This window comes from Podarcis melisellensis (assembly GCF_964234715.1).
Source record: "Podarcis melisellensis genome assembly, chromosome: 16".
Taxonomy (NCBI): Eukaryota; Metazoa; Chordata; class Lepidosauria; order Squamata; family Lacertidae; genus Podarcis; species Podarcis melisellensis.
The window spans coordinates 17144120-17166628 of record NC_138533.1 but is presented as its reverse complement, the minus strand read 5'-3'; the positions used below and the strand labels follow the sequence as shown (position 1 = coordinate 17166628).

The following is a 22509-nucleotide window of genomic DNA, read 5'->3' as shown; positions in this document are numbered from 1 at the left end:
AAGATTTCCCTGGTTCTGGCAGGCACCCAAGCCGGCATCCGCAGACGCTAATCCTGGCTGCGCTCCGGTGCCTTCCAGGCAGAAAGGGAAACTGTCTTTTGAAATTTACACGGTCTCACTGCTGCCTTACCCAGTTGCTATAAAAAGTGTTAAAGCAGCAGAATTTTTTGGGGGGGATGGTTTGCGGATTGAGAGAAGGACAGAGCTGGAAGGGTCACAAAAGCGACGCTGGTAGCATGCCGTGGCATGGATGTGTGCTTATGTACCTGCCAAAGTGTGTTGCATGCAATTCCAGCCAAGAGAAATTGGAGGCCCATCTCCATAAGAATGCAAGAAGAGCCTGCTGGATCAGACCAGAAGGGGCCCATCTAGTCCAGCATCTTGTTCTTACAGTGGCCATCATCACTGCCTCCTGTGGGAAGGAGTTCCATAGGTTAACTGTGTGCTGAGTGAAGAGGGCCTTTGTTTTGTCTGCCCACTCAACTTTGTTGGATGCCCATGAGTTCTAGTGTTATATGAGAGAGAAAAAAACTTTGCCCTTGTCTCCACTTTCTCTAGCCCTACAATATCCTTTTTGAGGTCAGGGGACCAGAACTGTGCACATTATTCCAAATGCAGTCACACACCCCTTTCCTGTTAGGGATACGGAATCACAGCAAGACATTTCCCCATTGTTGGGGGGGAGGGACTGCCACGAGAAACAGCTCTATCAGGTGTCATCTGCAGGCAGCCATTACTTCAGACTGCCTCAGTGGAAGAGGAAGTAGGAAATACAGCTCATTTCATCAGCTTTGCCCAAGGCCCAGTTTTATTGGGCACCTCCTGCCTTTGAACTGTGTCAACTGGTCAGTATAGGAACAACGGTCTAGAAATTGGTCCCTAAGTTTTGTTTTTTGTTTTCCCCTTTTCTCCTTGTCTTTCCAGTCTTAAAACCATTTCGCAATATGTCCTCATCGGTTTGCAATTTATTTATTCATTTTAAAGTTGTCACAGAGATCTTGTCAGTATCTTAGTGTGCATACATTTTTGTATGTGGTTCTGCCCAATATACATACCTTTGTAAGCCAACTCCCCTGATTTAAGGCATTTTTTGTATGCTGTAATAGATGCAATTTTTGTGCACGCTGCCTCCCAATATATGCATGCATTTTTGTATGCATATTTCTGGCATGTGAATCACACCACATAATTCAGAAGAATTTCCAACTTTGGGAGGACGGATGCGTTTCAGTTCACATACTCCCTTGGGAAGTGTGAATGAGGTAGAGTAGCATTAAGAATGTAAGCCGAACAGCGTTTCTTCCCCATCGGGACGCCTTTTCCAGCGCCGGATCTCAGAGATGGAATCTGTGGTGCAGAAATGAAACTGCCTTTCCTTCGCCATCAGTAACTACAATATCCGTGTGTGTGTGTGTGTGTGTGTGCGCGCGCGCGCGCCCTCACACACAGCTGTGATTCATTACAGTGCAGCCAGAGAGATGGGAGCACAACAGAGGAGCTTCGGAAGCTGCTTTATACAGAGTCGGAACATTGGTCCATCTAGTTCAGTATTGTCTGTACTGACTGGCAACAGCAGCTCTCCAGGGTTTCAGGCAGGGGACACCACAAGCCCTATCTGGAGGTGCCATTGGGGATTGAACCTGGGGCCATCTGCGTGCAATGCAGGTGTTCTGCAAATGACCAAGAGCCCTCCACCTAGAACAGCATCACACATTATTTGACCCAGGTGCTGGATCGCTGCCTCCTTCACTGGCCACAGCTTTGCAAGAGTCATATGAGACAATTCTTACTCTCCCCAACACACACAGTGCTCCTGCGCCCCCTAATACAAGTACATTGCAGCGGCCTAGTTTCAAGGCAATTATGGGGCCAATGGCTTGTCATTAGGGAGGGAGGGCAGTGGCATTACCAGAAAACAGTTTCAAAAGCAGGAGTAAAATGGGACAAAGTATATTTCTGGGTGGGCCAGTTGTGTTCCACATGCAAAGGTCCCTGAAAGAAAAGAGAGCTGATGTGGTGTAGCAGTTAGACTGTCAGGCTAGGACCGGGGAGAAACTAGGGTTCAATCCCCACTCGGCCATGAAGCTCACTGGGTGACCTTGATAGCTACTCACTGCTTCTCAATCTAACCTATGTCACAGGGTTGTTGTGAGAATAAAATGAGGAGGGGGAGAACCATGTGCACCACCTTGAGCTCCTTGGATTAAAAGGTGGTATATAAATGAAAATAGGTGTTAAGGACAGGAGTCCAGCAATGGGGGGCAAGTGGGAGTGAGCTCCTTGTTTGGGGGGGTCTGCCTCCTGCCTCCTGCTCCTTTCTGGTGCTGCTCATGAAGGAAGATGGGGAAAGGTGTGCGATAGGAAGGATGGAAGAGAGGAAAGAATTATTTTGGCCCCCCTCCTTCTTATCTTTGCTCTTCTTACCTGTTACAAATAAAATCAGCAAATGCAAGGAAGTTAGGGGCAAGACCTTTCTTCCAGCCCTTTGGGTTAGACTCCTTTCGAACTAGCTCAGACACAATCTGTCTGGGCTTTTGTCTTATTTTCCCAGCCAAGGCCGACTCTACTCTCTCCACTCTTCTGCCCCCCCAACAAAAAAACCCATCAGGTGTCTTTGCCAATGGCTGACAGATCTGGCTCCCCCAATCAGAGCAACTGCCTGAAGGCTGTTGCTGGAGCTTTTTAGCTTCTGACGCGATTAGGGGGACGTTTATCGCATGGATGTCTGGGCTCCCACCCCCCTTTGGCGTCTTTCTTTTTTAAAAGCAGAGAGCCTTTAAAGAGAGATTGTCTAGTCTAAGGAGAAGAGGAGAAGCAACCCCCTCTTCCAGGCTTCCCCCTGCCCTCCATGAATCCCGCAGACACTCCGTGACCTGTCCCAGGATTTATACCGCCTTCAAAAATTGATCCGTATTTTTTCACTTGAGGGTTGCGCCCCCCCCCCACAGGTGGGGGCATTTTGCATCAGAGAATGCTACAGTGACCTGATGGGGCTGTGTGTGTTTGGAAAAGGACTGGGGTGAATTTCTCTGGGGTTCCTTGATATTTGAGGCAGGACCGTAGCCCAGCGACAAAGCTGCAGTTTTGCACACAGACAGTGCCAAGTTCAGTCTTCAGTGGCATAACAAGGTGTGTCTGAAAGAGTCACACGCACACTCGGCTGAAACCCTGGCGAGCCATTGCTGCAAATCCGTTTAGACAGACAATACTGAGCTAGATAGATCAATGGTCTGATGCATAAGGGAGCTTGCTATTATTCCTAGTACAGTCGTCCCTTGGTTGACGAACGCCTTGTGAGTCAAATGTTTTGGCTCCCGAATGCCACAAACCTGGAAGTGAGTGTTCCGGTTTGCAAACGCTCTTTGGAACCCGAACGTTTGCCGTGGCTTCCACGGTTTCCAATTGGTTGCAGGAACCTCCTGCAGCCAATCAGAAGTTGAGCCTTGGTTTCCAAACACTTTGGAAGTTGAACAGACCTCTGGAACAGATTCTGTTCAGCTTCCAAGGCACAACTGTATTATTTCTAGTATTCTTGTACTGAACAAGTAAGGGTTAATAGCCAAATTATACCTTATCATACTTAAAAGGGTGGCAGGGCCACATTGACACCATACATTTAAAGCACTAAGGTCCCACTTTAAACAGTCGTGGTTCCCCCCTCCAAAAAAACACACACATGAGAAATGTAGTTTGTTAAAGTGTGTTGAGAGTTGTTAGGCGGACCCCTCTTCTCCTCCTAGAGGTCCCAGAGTCAGCCGATGATATCTTCAGTATTTATTTCATTTCATTTCTGTACTGGAAACCAATAAAAAATATATATGCGTGCAGTGTGCAAAATCTCATTTAAAAGCAAAAACAACATAACAAACAGAAACCAAGTAAAATACTTTATGCAAAAAAAAACCCCCATATCTCCCGTTTGAGAAGTGCTCCTTAGGTGGCTGGGAAGAGGCCTTCTGAGGCCGCTGCCTGTCAGAGCGCAGGAGCCTCAGACTAGATGGATCAGAGGCCTGATTGTCTGTGGCTTTTTTACTTTAGTGAAAAAGGCAACGAAAGGGGGTGGCATGGCAGAGGTTTATTAAATTATGCATGCATGAGAGAAAGCGGTCAGAGAGGAGTTTTTCCACCTCTCTCAAAACTCTGGCTCAGCCAGCAAAATTGATTGGCAGGTGATTCAGGGCAGATGAAAGGAAGTCCTTCCTCACATAATGACAGATTCACTGCCACAGGATTACAGGCGCTGGCTTAGAAGGCTTTAAAAAACCAATGAGACAAATTAATAATGGGAGGGTGGATGGAAATCTACCTTACAGCCATGATGGCTCAATGGAACCTCCATTTTCGGGGGGGACACATGCCAGAAAGCAACAGCTGCTGTTGCCTCCAAGCCTGGTGGTCCCCGCTGTGGATGCTGGACAAGGTGAGACCTTTGACACGTCCTTATGACGTGGCCTAAGGCCGCTTCAGCTGTCTGCATATCATCCGTCCTTTGAGTTTTTATGTCCACATCGTTTACTGGCAATCAGTATTTCCGCCGCAGTCCACAGGCTCCATAACGCTCATTTGCTTCATGCAAACGTCTAAGCGAAGAAAGCAAAGCCTAATGATTAGACTGAACATCACTAATCCGGCAAATGAAACGGATGGGGTTTTATTTATTATCGGAAGCAGTGCTGTGGACGTACTTGGCTAGATCAGAACTCCTTTCTTGCATTCCTTTTTGTATTTGCTGAAAACAAAGTAAATTAATAAGTCAGTGTTCCTTAGTGTTTTATAGCCTACCTCCTTCGCAGCTCAAGGTGACTTGTGAAGCTGACGGGTGCAATATTTAAAGGATACGTACAGAAATAAAACCATTAATAGGCACCCACCTCCCTCCTTCTACAAATGAGGAAGAATAGACTTGGGGGGCAAATATTTTGAATTCTGTGTACAGATCTGGTCACCTCACCTCAAAAAGGATGGTGCAAAGTTGGAAAAAGTACAGAAAGGGGCAAAATGGATCAGTGTTTGAAACTCCCATTGTTCTAGGCACATTTTGTGACAGGGAATTTCATTAGCCTTAGCAGTTTCTGAGCCCTGGATGCAGGACTGCGCCTAAGATTTCAGATTAAAACTTCTGAATGGAAGGAAAGGAGGACGTTTTGCTGCCTCCCTACTGAAGCCTGGAGAAGAGAATATTAGGGGGGTGGGCAGAGGAAGGACTAGACCATGTGAAAAATAACCATAAAATTTTAGCTGCAGTTCATTCATTTTCAGCTTTGTATTATTGTTATAAAAAAGTGCGCCTAGACATTCTGTGGTTGTGCCCATAACCTAGTTTTAATGTGCCATTTAGCACCTAGCTTTCATATCTCAGTTTCTAGCACTGGCTTGGATGGCTTTAAAAGAGTGTTGGACGAATTCATGGAGGAGAAGGCTATCAACAGCTACTATCCATGATTCCTATGCTCCACATCCACGGCTGAAGCCAGTAATGCTTCTGATTGTCAGTTGCTGGAAACCACAGGAGGGGAAAGTGCCTCAGTCCAGCAACAATATGAGGCTGACAAGAAGATTGGCCTACCTTACAGGAACAGTGTAAGGGGACCTTTCCCAACCTGGTGCCCTTCAGATGTTTGGGACTCCAACTCCCATCGGCACCACCCAGCATAGCCATGCTGCCTGGGGCTGATGGGAGATGTGGTCCAAATCAAATTCCCCAAGTTTGGGGAATGCTACCATAAAGATGGCAAAAAATACCTTCGCCGCTCTCGGGGTCCTCTGCTTCTAGATCTGTATTGTAAGGCCTTTTCAAACTAGGCTAAATTAGTCTCTTATATACAGTGGATGCTCGGGTTGCGAACGTGATCCGTGCGGGATGCATATTCACAACCCGCAGCGGCGCATCTCCACATGTCCAGGTTGTGATTTGGCGCTTATGCACAAAGCGCGATTTAGCGCTTTGGCGCATGCGCAACCGCCAAAACCCGGAAGTAACCCGGTCCGTGACCCAAAAAAACGCAACCTGAAGCGTCTGTAACCCGAGGTGTGACTGTATTTCTGTTTCAAGCTTTCCTAAGTGTATGAGCCCAGGACTTGGAAGTAAGATGGAGTTCAGGAGACATTTGGGTGTTCTTCGGGCCGGGGAGGAGCAGACAGTGACGCTCGAGAGATCTGTTCTCCCTGCCTTAATTCAGTGTTGCTGTGCGTTTCTCCTGGCCGCCTTGAGGTGCGTGGGAGGAGAGACTGTAGTCTCCCCAGAAGACGGGAGAGCAGCACACCGCTGTCACAATGGGACAATGATGACGGATGATTGGGAACATGGAATGGGATTGCCCAGATATGAAAACATATTGGCACAGCAGGAAGCCATAATTTAGTGCTAATTGGCCAGACGGTCCTAGCCAACTGCGCCTCAATGATGATCGATGGCGCTTCGTTAGCATAAAGGGGGGCATGCAAATGGCGCAACCACAGGATGCACCTAATCAGGGAATAAACAACGGGTTGCCACCTTTTGCCCCTGGCCTTGCTCCTGCGCCTTTAACAACAGCCGGAGCCCAAATAAATTTTGCAGTTGAAACTTTCTCCTACTTCTTATCTCTGTGCCACATTTTCTGAGTGTCCGGCTGCTAATAAAAGCACAGGAGTAGGGCTGGGAGCAAGAGAGCAACACATGGCAACTTTCCGGCATTCTCAAATGTTTCTCCACAGGGAACATTCCCAACTCCGCCATATAAGTTGTGAGCGTGTTGCAGAGGATGTGGGGGCTTCATGCGAGTTTGCTCGATCAGATCATTTGACTTGGTTTGGCCAAGCCACTCAGGCATCTCTGTTGCCCTGGGCAACAACAAACATCTCCAGTAACTCACCTCTGGTGTTTTACTGAAGAAGACGAAGGACGGTGAGCAGGGAAAGCTGCTAACTCAGGTGGCCTTAAAAGAAAACAGTTGGGTGATTCTGCAGAGAGGAAGCTCTGTCAATAAATAGAACCTCCATGTTCAGAAGCAGCCTACCTCTGAACACTGGGGCCCTGGAGAGAGACAGGCACCAGCTTTTTTTTCACACCTGGCTAGTAAGCCTTCTAGAGGCACCTGGCTGGCTACTGAGAAGACAAACTGAAGCTCTGATCCAGTAATAAAGGGCTTGCGTACTTATGACTATATTCTAAGCCTCACTTTTCCCTCCTGTTTTGGGGCCCTGTGCTTCCTCTGCCTGCCTGCCTGCCCTGCACAGTGCTAACTATTTTGCACATAAGTGATGTTCCTGTCACTGTTCTTCTGGTGACATATGGGAAAATCTGACATCGCTGGTGTATATATTTGTCAGGGTTTCTGGGAGAGAGGAGGAGATGACAGAGGAGACGGAGAGCGAGTGGGAGGAGGGGCAGAAGGATGAGGAAGAAGATGACGGAATTCTGAGGGAATCCACGAGTCTGAGCAGCGAGTCAGAGGATTCTCAAAAGGGGGTTACCTTAATCAAGCAAAGGGGAGGAGAAGGGAGAAGCGGAGAGGAGCTCAGTGGAAGACAGAGGAAGCAAGAGACGTCTCAGCCGGAACGGAGTAAAGGGGGTGGAGTCGTCAGCCTCTCGGAGGGAGCAGGATTAGGAGAGAACAGAGAGAGGGGGTTGGAGCAGGGTGTTCAGCCGGAAAGGGTGGAGAGCAGAACAGGGGGTGGTGTAGCGGTCGAAAGAAAGGTCAGCAGCAACGTACGCGCGCCAAGTTCAAACGTAGAGGCGCGCGGAAGTGGAGAGAGCTCAGGGGAGGAGCCCGGCCCTAAAGCCAGAAAGAGGGGGGAAGAGGCGGCAGAGGATTCAGCCTCAGGCGAGTCACGGAGAGAGGGAACCCAGGGGGGCAGGAAGACCCTGCGGAAAAGAAAGGAGAGGAAGAGGTGGTCTAGAGCCAGGCTATTAAGTTGGTGCGGAAGAGGGGAGGAGTCAGAGGGGACTTCAGCGGTCTAACGTGGCAGACGTACGGCCACAATGCTGAACTGTATGAGAAGCAGAAATCTTCAATAAACTTTTCCTGTAAATAAGCTGCAACGGAGTGAGGTCTCTTGTGAGCTGGGACCCATCCTGGGTGGCCGTGACAATATTTATTTATGAAAATATTTATAGGCCTCTATTCCCATACAAAGATCAGAGCAGTTTACATCAAGTGTACATAAAAACATACAGTAAAAACCATAGAAAAAAGTTAAAATCAGAAACCAGCCAACCATTGTGGAAAGATGCATTCTTGATTGTTTGCATAAGCCTAACAGAATAGAAAAGTTTTCAGCGGGAGTTCATTCATTTGCTTCATAAAATTATACACCACTTGATTGTAAAAAAAATCCCCAAACTCTAAGCTGTTTACAAAAAGATTTTTAAAAAGTTGGCCACCATTATTAATGTGTTTGTATCAGCCAAGAAATATCCCAGGTATTCCAGTGTCCTTCCAGGGTGCTTCCTCACAAGAGGTCAAAGTAGCTTATTACATTCCTCTCTACAAAGATTACATTAAAAAAGGATGCCCAAAGTTTTGACTCCTTCATCTCTGCAGGGACACAGATGATCCTCATATGTGGCACCTTGATAATGTCCTTCCAGTACTGTGGAAGGGAGACTGTTAAATCTGGCCCTAGAAAAGAGATAGCAGAACTTGAGGATATTATCTAGAATATCTAGGAAACTAAAAAGTTAAACCAAAATATATCAGAGAGCAAGTTCTACAACCTTTGATAAAGAATATTGGCAATCAATAGCCTTGATCCATTGTTCTGAAACAAATTATGCAAAAGAATTCTATTGTGTGCAGAGGAAAGTCCATAGAGAAGCCTAATGCACACGGTATAATAGAATCCTAAAACTGTAGAGTTGGATAATCTCATCCAACTCCCTGAAATGCAGGAATCATGCCTAAAGAATTTCTGATAGATAGTCATCCAACCTCTGCTTAAAAACCTCCAGTGGAGAAGAGTCCGCCACTTTCCAACAGCTCTCACTGCCAGACGTTCCTCCTAACATTTAGTCAGAACATTATTTCCCATCACTTGAATCCATTTGGGTCCTACTCTCCAGAGCAGCAGGAAGCGAGCTTGCTCCATGTGACGCCCTTCGGGTGTTCAAGAATGGCTATCATATCACCTCTCACTTTCCTCTTCTTCAGGCTAAACATCCCCAACTCCCTAAGCCGTTCCTCATAAGGGTTTGTCTCCAGATGCGTTATAATAAGACCTTTAAACCTGGGGCTGATTAAAACATCTTTTTGTAAGAAATAAAGATGATCTGGGAATGGCAAAGGTTGATCTAGGTGAGGGAAAGAGTGCTGTCGCCTTCCCCTCCGCCCCCAAAAGAAATGGCGCCACTGTAATAGTTCATATATTTTATTAGCTGCAGTCTTTCTCTCTTTCCCTTTCTCTCTCTATAGGCTGTCCTCCGTAATTACCTGTCCTGCCTCTGAAGGAGCCACTCCACACAGCCTCCTCTTTATGTAATACAATAATTCCAAGCCATTCTTGTCCTCACTCTCTGAGCTTAATTTCCAATCATCTTTGCCCCTTGTCTCTGCGCAGTGCTTGCCTTGAGAAGGGATGGGAGGAATTGATGGATGATGGCGGGGTGGGAGGGAGAGGAAGAAGGCGCTTAAAGGCTGCTTAGCGCTAACAAAGCACCTTCCACCCGCAGCCAGTCATTTCAGTGATGTTTTTGTGCTGGTTTTGTCAAAGGGCCTCAGCTCAGAGGTAGAGCATCTGCTGGGCAGGCAGAAGTTCTCCGGTAGCATCTCAGGTACGGCTGAGAGGGACCACACCTGTCTGAAACCCTGAAGAGCTCCTGCCAGCCAGTGTAGACATTACTGTGCTGGATGCACCAAAGGTCTGACTCGATGTGAGGCAGCTCCCTATTTCAAGCCTCTATCCAGAACCATGAGGACTAGAATCCTCCTTTGTTTTCAGGGAAATAAATGTGGAGGGTCCCAGGTTCGATCTCCAACTTCTCCAGGCAGGTATGAAATCCTGGAAAGCCACAGCTAGTCACCCTGTTTTCTATACAGTCGTACCTTGATTGTCGAACGGAATCCATTCCAGAAGTCTGTTTAACTTCCGAAAACGTTTGACAACCAAGGCGGGGCTTCCGATTGGCTGCAGGAGATTCCTGCACTCAATTGGAAGACGCGTTGGGTGTTCAGCTTCTAAAGAATGTTCACAAACCAGAACACTCACTTCTGGGTTTGCGGCATTCGGGAGCCAAAACGTTTGACTCACAAGGCGTTTGGGAGTCAAGGTACGACCGTATTCCTATTTAAGTAAGTCCTGACGCTCAGTGATAGAGCACTGCTTTACATGCTGTGGGGCCCAGGTTCATGTTTCCAGGTAGGGGGAGTCCACCTTGAACGGCTGTTGGCTGTCAGCAGAGACAATGCTGAGCTAGACGGAGCAAGGCTCTGACCCAGTGTAATGCAACTTACTCTGCTCCTGCTGCTTTTAATGTTTCCTAATGTTTTTATATTTCTGCACACCTCCCTAATAGTTTATATAAATGGTTTTATGAATAAAAAGACAGACAACCTATGGCCCTTGAATGCCAACCCTAAGCAGCCCTCCCCATTACCCCCCTCCCCCAAAAAACAAGCCAAGGCACCGATTCTTAAACAGTCGATCAGCTTGCGTAGTTCAGGGGTGCCTAGAATTCAGTCAATCGCAGCACACAAAACAATACAAATCGTTAGGTTTGTCACCACTTTTATCTGTTCTTCTTCCTAGGCCTTTAACAGATATTCAGCATGGGAGGAGAGTCAGTGTAGTGTAGAGGTTAGAGTGTCGGACTAGGACCAGGGAGAATCCAGGGTTCGAATCCCCACTTGGCCATCCTGAAGCTCATAGGGTGACCTTGACGCGGTCACCATCCCTCTCAGCCTAGCCTACCTAAGAAGATGCTTGTTGTGGAGATTAATTGAGGAGCAGGGAGAACCATGTAGCTCCTTGAGCTCCTTGGAGAGAGAAAAACATTGAGCTATAAATGCAATAAATAAAAAAACAAGGATTTCCTGTAAGTAAGATGGAGGGGATTCTCAAATCATTTCAGGAAGGGGATGGTGTGGGTTGCTGTGCTCTGGATCTGTGGCTGAACAGCGACTTGGACTCTCCCCTGCCACTTTTCTGGTCCATCACCAGAGCACATTGTCCATCCTTCTAGTTGCAATCCAGATCAGTCGCACATCCCTGCCAAAAATGTGATTTAAAAGCTCCTTATTCAGTCATTAATTAGGCCATACAAACAGAGAGGGAGATGCATATTAATGTTTCATCTGGCCAAATTTCCCCCACTTTTGAAATCCCAAATGAAGAGTAGAGCAGCTGCCTTGGCTGACATCCATCTTCAGTAGGAAGTTAATGCCCTTGTGTGATAATTGTGTGAGGTGAGGGGGGAGAGTCCACTCTCTCCACCTGAGGTTGGTTCTCTCTTTAAACTTTTGACCAGCTTCTGTATCTAGCAGAATTGAGCAGTAAAAGATTTCCCGGGGCTGCCTCCCTTTCAGTTGGCAGGAATTTTGATTCTTGCCTAAGTTACTAGGTGTGTGGGTCTACCTCTGCTGTGGGATGCTGGGACAAGAGTCTTTTTGTAAGGACCCCTTTTTACAAGGATCCTCCACCCCCACCCCCTGAACAAAAGGCTAAGAGGCTGGAGCTCCTTGCAAACCTTAGGTTGTCCATCTGTCTGGGGCAGTTCTTGTATATTCCAAATCATAAGCAATATCAGGAAATCCAATATCGGGGGGAGGGGGGAATACAACCACAGCATTATTTATTTCATTGTCTCTGTTTTTCTCTTCTCTTCTCCTCCCCCCACCAAACCCCCTCCTCCAAATTACAGAGCAAATGCTGAACACGTATATTAAGAATGTCAGAAGAGCCTGCTGGATCAGGCCAGTGGCTCACCTAGTTCAGCACCCTGTTCTCACAGGAGCCAGCCAACCAGGGGCTCCAATGGGAAACCCGCAAGCAGGAGCCAAACGCAAGAGCCCTTCCTCCGCCCCTGTATTTTCCGGCAACTGGTATTTAGACACAGCATAGCCATTGGGGCTAGTAGCCAGTGATAGCCATTGGTCTTGTTTTTGCTAAGTCTATATACATAATAAATGAAAACACTTTTCTAGAAATTCATCCACAAAGTATAAGTTATATAAGCCTTTAATTTGGGTTGCAGTCTTGTCCATTCATAGAAGTCCCCATGTTTTATCAAACCTACCCAAAACTGGAGAAAGGTGCTTGGCTTTACGTCTAGCCACTCCTTGCAATATAGCTGCTCCTAACAATAATATTGGATCCCTTTTCATTCTTGTTGTGGCTTCCATATCTGAACAACCTGGTAAGGCCCCAGCAGGCTCAAAATGGGAATATATAACCCAAGATCTATATGATATGTTCAGACCATAGACAGGTCGGCTGAAATCTCCTGGTAGATTTCCATGTGGTTTGCAATCGACTGGCAGAGATTTGGACTCTCAGAAAGAACAACCACAAAATTGCTTCCTGCACCTAAAATAGGCTGTCGAAATGGGATTTAACAAGAGTGGGCTTTTGTGTGAAAGAACTGTGGGCTGAGCTCTGTTCGGTAGTAGTTCTCACAGCAAATCCCTAATGCTCCAAATGTGCTCAGTCTTTTAATTCTAACTGCATGGTTTTTTTGCACCTGGCAAAAATCAGACAACATCTGATTGGCAGATCTTGGGGTTCTCGTAAAATACAAAATTAGATATGTCGAGCGTGAAGTCCGCCCACACTTGCATTAGATTATCTGTGCCCAGCCTTTTCTGATTGGGGGGCATCGCAGCCAAGAATAGTCTCTAGGGAAGGGGAAGGAATTCAGTTCGCATTGAAAGATGAACTTAACCTAATTCACCTTCCGAAATACTTTGTGAAACAAAACACAGTCATCCTTCAAAACGCATACTTCTCTGGATTTTGCAGTGTGCTTCTCCAGCCAAGCATTTTGCACAAAAATGCACATACCAGGGCAAAGGGTGCATAAAAGTGCATATATTGGTGAAAATAATGTACAATAACGCGTTACATTAGGGACATTTTCTTTCCAGGAATGTGTATATTGGGCAAAATTACATCTAAAAATGTGGACATTTGGAGAAATTCACATTATAATGCTGATGAATTTTCAGGAGGCCTCTGGTCAGCAGTTTGTGTGTGTTTTAGTGGTGTTGCTTTTTTGAAATGCAAACTGATGTGGTGAACTTCAAACTGGAAAAATGGCAGACTGAGAGAAATTGAAATTGACAGCTTTCCCCCTTCCTAGCTGGTCTCACAAGCTCCAGATTTCCTCCAGCAATGCTCTGAACATCCTTTATTTATATTGCATCTCATGGGCTGAGGCTTCTGCTGGGGCCAAGAAGAGCCCAAGGAAGAAGATCAGAGACAGTCAGAAGCAGCAAGCCAAATGATGCAAGAGTTGATTTAGAGCAATCTCCTTCACTTACTTCCCCACTTCAGACAATCTCTCTGTTTTGGTCAATTGACTCCTCCCAACAAAGCGGGGGCAATGTCTATTTCTGTGGGTGAGGGGTACATACGGGAGTAGCTGTCTTTCAGTTAATTAGCTCATGCCAAAAGCACTTTATCACCCCTCAGTGGACTTTGTCTTGTGTATTTTCCCATTACATTTATGGAGCTCAGTTTGGTATGATTTTTTGATGCATGGAGGGAAGAGGTTGACAACAATGCAGCAGTCCCTATGTATCCATGTTGATGTGGCCCCCTCCATGACTGAATCCCAGGGCAATTCCTACACACACAGAGAGAGAGAGAGAGTACTCAAAGCCTTTTGTTTCTTAAGAAAATAAGAAGTGCCTGCTGGGTTAGGCTAATGGCCACCTAATTACAGTGGCCAACCAGATCCCATTAGGAGAGATCTTCAACCAGGACCAGAGCCCAAGAGCTCTCTCCCCTCCTATGGTTTCCAGCAACTGGTATTCAGAAGCATTACTGCCTCCTCCAACTGTGGAGGCAAAGCACAGCCACTGATAGCTTTCTCCATGAATTTGTCTAATCATCTTTTTAAAGTTACCTAGGTTGGTGGCCATTGCTGCCTCTTGTGGGAGTGAGTTCCGTAGGTTAACTCCACGCTGCAGGAATAAGTGCTTTCTTTGATCTGTCCTGAATATCTTCCAACATTCAGCTTCGTTGTGTTGTGAGAGAGGGAGAATAACTATTCTCTATCCACCTTTTCCATGAAATGGATAGTTTTATAAACTTCTACCATGTCTCCTCTTACTCACCTTTTCTCCATACTTAAAAGTCCCAAATGCTGCAACCTTTCCTCATAGGAGGAGTCGCTCCAGCCTCTTGACCATTTTGGTTTCCCTTTTCTGAACCTTTTTCAACTCTACAGTATCCTCTTTGCAGGGAGGCAACCAGAACTGTCTGCAGTATCCCAATTGCAGTTGAACCATGAATTTGTATGACAGCATTTGTACGATCTGTTTTTCCTGTCACAGCCCGTTCTCCAAACCTTCAACCCTAAGATTTGATATCCTCTTCCCAAGTTAATCCGAGCTCCATGGCAGACACTGCTGTCAATGCCACTGTGTTTAATTGCTCCCTGTGGCTATGAAGTGTGACTTCATAAGAGATCTTGCAGCTTGGGAAATGCCTGGCTCTGTCTTGCTTTGATCTCCTCTTGGAGGTTTCATGTGTCCCCCTTCACTGTCACATCCTCCAACCCTGCGTTTTCCCTTCCGCTGTTACAACCCAGTTTTGAGATGAAACTGGATAGAGTGAACTTTGAATAACAGGCTCTCTGTATGTGTGTGTGTGTGTGTGTGAGAGAGAGAGAGAGAGAGAGAGAGAGAGAGAGAGAGAGAGAGAGAGAGAGGAGAGTTGATCAAACCCGAGACACACAGCATGGAGTGCTTCCTTTGCAAAAGGGAATGCAAGGATACCAGGATTAACAACCAGAGCACAACCTGGGGTCTTTTTTGCAAGGGAATATGTAGACAAATAACTAGACTAAAAATGAAAGCACAGAGCTTTACTGTATTACCTAATCAAGTATAATACAGCCCTGGAAAGGGGGAAATAGACTTGCCACTCTTTGAAACAGTGTCACAGGCAAGAGAGCCTCAGCGCATCTCCCTTCTTTCTCAGGCCACATTTGCACCTGTCTCCAGTTCTACTAATTTGCTGTTGGCATTTTTAGCCAAGTGAACAGGTCACTGGGTGGACCCTCTTGCACTGAAGAATGGGGATGTAACCTGAACTGGAATGAAAAAGCCTTTAGTGCAGTGGTTCCCAAAGTGGATAGTACTTTGAAGGTATAAACGACTATCAGGCTTTGAAAAGTTGAATTAATTCAACAAAACAGTTTTAAACAGATTTTGAAAAGGTGTGCAATTAATTGTTACTGTTTTGAATTTCATTGTGTTAACATCTTGCTTAATGGGTTGTGCTGACCGCTATTCTGAACTATTCTTTTTACAGGACCAGCGGGAGGGGGGCACTGAGGATGAGTTTATGCAACCATGGGAGCAGTAATCCCAGAAAGTCTGGGAACCACTGATTTAGTGCAAGGGTGGGGTGTGTGGAAGTCCCAGAGGGAGATCAGTTTTGCAACAGGTAAAATGGACACCATCCTCTTGTGTGAACTTCATTCATCTTGCCATGGGGGGTGGGGGCTGTGTGTGCTTCCTTCCTGCCCCATCCCAGAAAGGGTGTCTTTTATCTCACAGCTGTCGATGGAGGCAAATCTTCCCTTCCCTTGCAATCTGATGAAAGTTCAGGTCTCCATCGAACACAACCCCCTTTGAAGGTGTGGGGAGGGGAGCAGACCCGAGGAACAGTGCCTTTAAAATATATATATCTCTTTCTGCAGATAAAAGGCCTTTCTCGTTGAGCGCCAAAGCCACAGAGATTACCATGAGCTCCTCAGGGGTCTCAGGAGCTATCTTAGCTGGAAGCTGATGGACCCATAATAATGACCCAGAGCACAGCAGGCTGCCGATCTCTCTGGTACATGCATTGTGCCCATATCCCCCCACAACTAGCCATGAATTTATTTATTTTTAATCAAAACATTATTTTTGCAATGATTTCAAGGCAGTTTACAAAAGGTGTTTTCTTTTAAAAAAAACAACAACAAACCAATCCAAGGCCAAGTTCATAGAATCGTAGTGTTGGAAGGGATCCCATGGGTCATCTAGTCCAACCCCCTTAATAGTTTAACCCCTATTAATCTGATGTGTCCCATCCCAGTTATTTCCATTTGATGCTCAAAAAAGTTCCTTTGAAAGTGTGGAGGTCCTTAACCCACCAACTACCCCTCTACATTTTCTTCCTCTCTTTGGACAACAGGCATTTTGTGTTGATATCCTGTCTAATGCTACATAAGAACATCAATCCAACATCCTGTTCTCACAGTGGCCAAATACCCCTAAGAACCTAGGAACCTGCATAGATTTTGCCTCTGGATCTGAAGTTTCCATAGGAACACAGGAAGAACCTGCTGGATCAAGCCAAAGGCCCATCTAGCAACCTTCTCTCACAGGGGCCAAGTAGATGCCTGTGGGAAACCTGCAAGCAGGATCTGAGCACAAGAGCATCTCTCTCCTCCTTTGGCTTCCAGCAACCGGCATTCAGAAGCATTGCTGCCATGGAAGCAGAGCAGAGCCACCCAGGGCTAGTAGCCATCATTAGGATTACAGTTAATTTATTAATCACCTTCCAAACCACTGCCTCAGTAGCACTAGCAGCCAACAGATCGCATAGTCATTGGGTATGTTTCCTGTCGTGTCGGGATATGCTTCTTCCCCCACCCCCAATCCGCCGCTTTCCAAATTTGAACCAGGGTGAGCGGGGAGAGGTGACTACATGTCAAAGTCTGGCCAAGCACATCTGCCTCCCCTCGGGTTCCTCTCCGCCAGCCGGGCTGCCTCCCCGCAGCCTGTTGAGGCAAAGCGGATACGACAGCGATCGGTAACCATCGGGTCGGCGTAGCTGACGGCATCCGTGGTAGCAGTTGACTGTCGGGAAGAGTTAGGGTCTAAGTGGGGGGGTGGGGTGGGGGGAAGGGAAAGAGGAAAGGGCTTGTTCGGCTCCAGATGCATCAGAGCATTGCATCAAATTGCAGAGGAGGAGGAAGGAGAGGGCTGTCTCCCCCCGCCCCCAGCCCCAGCTTTCCTCCTCCTCCCCACTTCACAGTGGTGAGGCTGCAGTGGAAGCAAAGGTCCTGCGGGCACCATGGGGCAGAACTGGAAGGACACCACCACCTCCCAGACCACATGTCTGAGAGCTGTCTGGACACATCTCCGTAAGAAAGTGCACAGCTGGGAGGGCAGCGAGAGATACTTTCCCCTTAAAGTTAGTGGGAGGGCTGCATGTTTTCATTGGGAAGCATCTGCTTAAAGCAGTTGGCCCAATTTTAGGCAGCTGCATCTAGGGGGTGGGAGAAGGAAGCTGGGTGGGGCGCTGAGAAGAACTGTTTTGTCGTTGCCACAACCTGACCCCTGCCTGGCAGGGAAGGGCACTGCAGGTCTCCATGTGTGGTCAGTGTTCGTCTGTAGGGCAGCAGAAGCCCTTGGGGACAAGCTTCTGATCAGCAGTCGAGCATCTGCTTTGCGTGCAGAAGGTCACGGAGTTCAACCCCATGTATGTTTCCTGCCTGAAGCCCTAGAGATCTGCTGCCAGTCTGTGCAGACAATACTGGGCTAGAGGGAAGGCAGCTTCCTCTAACTGGGGATATGGAACTGAATTCTTCCCTTCTCTGTAAGGCAGGGGTTGCCAACATGGTGGCATCCAGTAGCTGTTTGTTTATTATTATTTATTGCATTTATATCCCACCTTCCTCTGCCCCAAGGAATTCAAGGTGGCATACAAGGTTCTCCCCAGCTCCCCATTTAAGCCCCACAATGACCATGTAGGTTAGGCTGAGAGGCCGTGACTGGCCTGAAGCACCAAGTGAGCTTTGTGGCCGAGTGAAAACTTGGTCAGGTCTCCCAGATCTTCATCCGACATGCTAGCCACCACGTCACTATTGGACTCCCAGCTCCCACTAGCCCTAGCCAGGAATGGTGATGACCATGATGAATGGGGGTCCAGCAATATCTAAAGGGTACCGTGTTAGGTACCCTGGTCTAGGCTGGATGATGAGGAGTGGTGGGAGGCTCCGGCCAGAGAACCCCCTAGGGAAGCCTCAGAAGAGGAAGGCTCAGAGCCAGGGGAGGGGTGTTAGGACACAGAATACAGGTCAGAGGATGGAGGGGAGGCTTGAGTGAGAGAGAAGAAGAAGAGGCAGAAAGCGCTGCAGTAGGACAGGCAGCTGAGGATGGGGTGGGGGCTGAGACTGCAACAGATTCACAGGAGCCTGCCGATCCTGCTGTATTCAGCTCCCCTCCCTCCTTGTCTCCAAGGGCTCGGAGAGTTTTGCATGTAGCAGAGCAACAAGCTCAGAGAGCACAGGGGACCCTTCCCCAACAGAATTTAGGACTCCAGGGAAAACAGCCGGATGAGGAAGAGATGTAGGGGGAGTTGGGAGGCCCAGTTCGTCAATTCTGGCAGCTGCTTTAGTGGGGTCAGTCTTGCCATTGGCTTCTCTGTGTGTATTCTTCTTCCTTGGATAAAGAATGAACTTCACTGCTCATCTCTGAGTCTCCGTGCTGACCTGCAGCTGAACCAGCCCTGACAGCCTGCCTGGTTGGGGCTACTTTGCACACCCATGTGGTGCCAAACCTCACTCAACAGTGGAGTTGTTGAGTGTGCTGGAGAGGGGTTGAACCCCTGGTCTGTTGCAATGGGAGCCACATAACCCTGCCCTGATTTTTTTTTTTTTTAAAAAAAACAGTTTTATTTCATTTTGGCTTGGCTTGGGAGGCTCTTAATATATGCATATAAATTTGCATGTGCAAATGGGGCCTCGGCCCTCAGACTGACAGCCTTGATCAACAGAAAGCTGCAGTCGACCCCAGGCTCCCTGACAAACGTCACTGTGGTAGACCCCAAAGTTTTGCAATGCTGTCTTTGTACCATTCGCTCTCTTCCTTCCTTCTTGGCTCCAGCACCTTTGCCTGACCTTAATAGCCTTGCCAACCATCTCCACAGCTGGAGGGAGAAATGCTTCAGAATGCCAGTTGCTAAAAACTGCAGGAGGAGAGAGAGCTCTGGTGCTTGGGTCCTGCTTCCAGGTTTCCCACAAGTGCATGGTTGGCCAGGATGGTGTAGTTGTTTGAGAGTTGGACTAGGACGTGGGAGACCAGGGTTCGAATCTCCACTCAGCCATGAAGCTCACTGGGTGACCTCAGGCCAGTCACTGTTTCTCAGCCTAACCTGCCTCACAGGGGTGTTGTGAGGATAAAATGGGGAGAACTGTGTCACCGTGAGTGGAATATAAATGTGATGACATGCTTCTGTGCTTCTGTGTATTTTACAAATTAGGGCTGGGCCTTTCTGCCCATCCCTTGCTCCTCAGGGCGAAGGGAGCAGGAGGGAAACTGGTCCTAATCTCCTCCCGTTATGATTGTATCGCCTGCCTGCCTGCCTGCCTGCCTGCCTGCCCGCCTGCCTGGTAGGCAGAGAGCTCGTTGTGTTTTAGAGGCGGGGTGAGGCTAATTGGGATTTTATTGGGCACGAGGACAAGATCTATTGCTTGTATTAATTATTCAAGGGCAGCCTTGCCTTTTACCCGCACATGATGCTTAAAATAGATTACCAAGATGTGGAGGAGCAAGCCAGAGGGATGCAAGTGCGGGGGCGGGGGGTGGATCCTGGGAATTGCAGGCCGGCCAATAGGATCCAGCCTTTTGCCATTGCACACCCCACGCCCCTCTTCCCAGCCAAGGCAGCAGCCTAAGTGGGGGGTGCTGTTTGTACATGTACGTGAATTTACAGTTCGGAGCACCATGTGACCGGAGGATCCTGACAGCAAGGGCTGAGGTGGGACACGTTTGCCCAGTTTGTGCCACTTCCGTGCATAGGTCTGCCCAACATTAATCTATCATCATCATCATCATTCTGTGGAGGTGTACATGGCTCTCCATCTCATTTAATCCCCACAACAACCCTGTGGGGTAGGTTAGGCTGAGAGAGGTGAGCTTCATAGCCGAGTGGGGGGATTTGAACCCTGGTCACCCAGGTCCTCTTCCAACCCTCTTAACCACTACACCACAATCTGGTTGGTTCTGTCTTAAGAGCTTTGGCATTTTCATACCTAAGAGACATGGCGTTCCCCAGATACTCTCATGCTCTCCATTTGGGCCAATGGCTGTGGGAGAGATGCACGATCCTGCCTTTGGGCCCAGGAGTAGGGTATCCACACACACCCCAGCTCTGTTTTCGTTGGTGCTCAGCACCTCTCTGAATTTGCATGTTCAGCTCTGTGAGAGAGCCTGGAAGGCTAGTATCTAGCTGAACGGAGAAAGGAGGGTTGTGCCTTGTCATGTGGGATCAGAATCAATCTTCTGCCACACACATTAAGGACTTCTCAGGCTGCTCTGCCTGCAGCAGCCTTCTGGGGCGGCCCCGCTCTCTCTTTCCCCAGGCGCTTGCGGGGATCCCCAGACCATGCGTTTGATGGAGAGCTGGGGGAAGCCAGCTTTGTGCAGCCGGGAGCTGGTGCTTTGCAGTGAGAATAGGCAGGCCAGGAATGCTTGCACTGGACTCTTGGCCAACAGCAGTCAAAAAGACTTTCTCCTGTGTCTTAAGCATCCATACCTTCAGGCAGAAATTCCAAAGGTGCAGCCTGCTCCGACTCTGTATCTCCAGCTGGGATGGGCAGGGGCAGTTGTACCTGTAGGGAAGCAAGAAGGACTTAGAAATAACCTCTTCCCCTCCCTCCCCCTTACATTGTTGAGGCCTAGCCCCTTCACCCTTTACCTCCCGCTCTAATGAAGCTTAACTAGCCTTTGACCAACCAGATGTTCTAGACTACAACATCCATCAGCACCTGCCAGCACAGCCATACTTGTTGGAGCTGCACTCCAGAACCACTGCACTGCCTGGGCCTGATGGGAGTTGTAGGCCAGAACATCTAGAGGGCGCTAGGTTGATGGAGACTAGTGTACAGCAAAAGCGTTCATGACCCTTCCTTGCCATCCTTCATGTTGCTCTTCAAATGGGAGCAAAGTCCAGCCCCGTCCTCCTTTCTTCCTTTTTCTCTTGAAACATTTCAGCACAATATACCCTGGTGGCACAGTATGAATACTACACCATGACAACATTAAAGAATAGAATTCACATTGCATTGTGACAAAGTAAATTCTGTGGATCATTGAACAGTAAGCTTGAGGTGTTTACATATAAATGGGGCCAGTTTCTGCCTTTTCTCCTGCCTTGTCTTTAGCCAGGGTTGTCAGCGGTGGGATACGCCTTCAGATTCATGGAGCAGAGGGCTATTGGTGGCTACTAGCCATGAGGCTGTTCTTCCTCCACAGATGCAGGCAGCAATGCTTCTGGTTACCAGTGGCTGCAAACCACAGGAGGGGAGAGTTCTCTTGTGCTCCAGTCCTGCTTGCCCGTTTCCCATCGGCATCTGGTTGGCAACTGATGCTGGACTGGATGGGTCATTGCCCTAACCCAACAGGCTCATCATATGTACTTACGTATTAACATATCAATGGGGCTGGTTCCTACCTTTTCTGCAGCCCATCTCCACCTGTGCTGTCAGAGGTGGGATAGGCCTTCCCTCCAGTGAACTAGCTTGCAGCCACGGGGTGCAGCCTGTTGACACTTTTCACACACACCCTCCTCACCACCACTTTCCCCAGTCCAGTGATTACTGAACCTAAAAAGCTATCTCAAAACCAATCTCCTTTCTGGCTGTTTTTCCAGATGATGCTATTGGGAAATTACATCTTTCCTCCCTCTCCTCTCTTCCCACCACCCCAAATGAGAAACCAGCAGTCCCAGCCTTGTGTGCCTAAGCCAGATTTGCTCTGAAACCCCCTTGCAGGGCCATATCACAGCCACACTGAGCGCAACCACCCCCAGCTCTTGAGTTTTCCCTCCTCGTTCAAAGACTGAACTGGCCCTGCAGGGAAACAGAGCCAGTGAGTCGGCATGTCAAGGGAGCCAGAAGCTGCTGCTGCTGCTGCGGTCTTTCAGCAGTGCTAGGAAACCGCTGGAGCAGGGAAAAGGGTAGCCGAGGTCTCAGCCGCCAGGAGTCATGCGGCTGCTGCAGAATTCCGGTCTCTCTTTCAGAGTTGTTGTTGGGGTTGTCTTTTGGCAACCTGACATGGTCAAACAAACAAGCAAGTACAGGCGTGGACAGCAAAGCTCCCAGGGGTGGGAATTTGGGCTTTTGCCTAAGTTACTCTATACAGTACCTTGCGCATCAGAGTCACAAAATTGCCTGGGCCAGGCTGCCTGCTCAGGATTCCCACCCCACCCCCCATCCACATACACTCAGGGTGTCACCCCGCCACCACCCAAATTTTGGCGGGTGGGTCTGTGTGACACCTATTCTGTGGGATGCTGGGGTCGATGTGGGGGAGGAGTATTTTTGTCAGAACCAATTTTTATGAGGATCCCCTCCCCCCAAAAAGATTGCTG

The 22509-nt window shown here is 48.1% G+C and overlaps 1 protein-coding gene across 7 annotated transcripts in view; it reads left to right on the top strand.

Annotated features, from left to right (window-relative positions):
* The window catches only part of PC (pyruvate carboxylase), a 250399-nt gene that overhangs the window by 178394 nt on the left and 49496 nt on the right, over positions 1-22509 (top strand). The gene's annotated exons all lie outside the window — the stretch shown is intronic.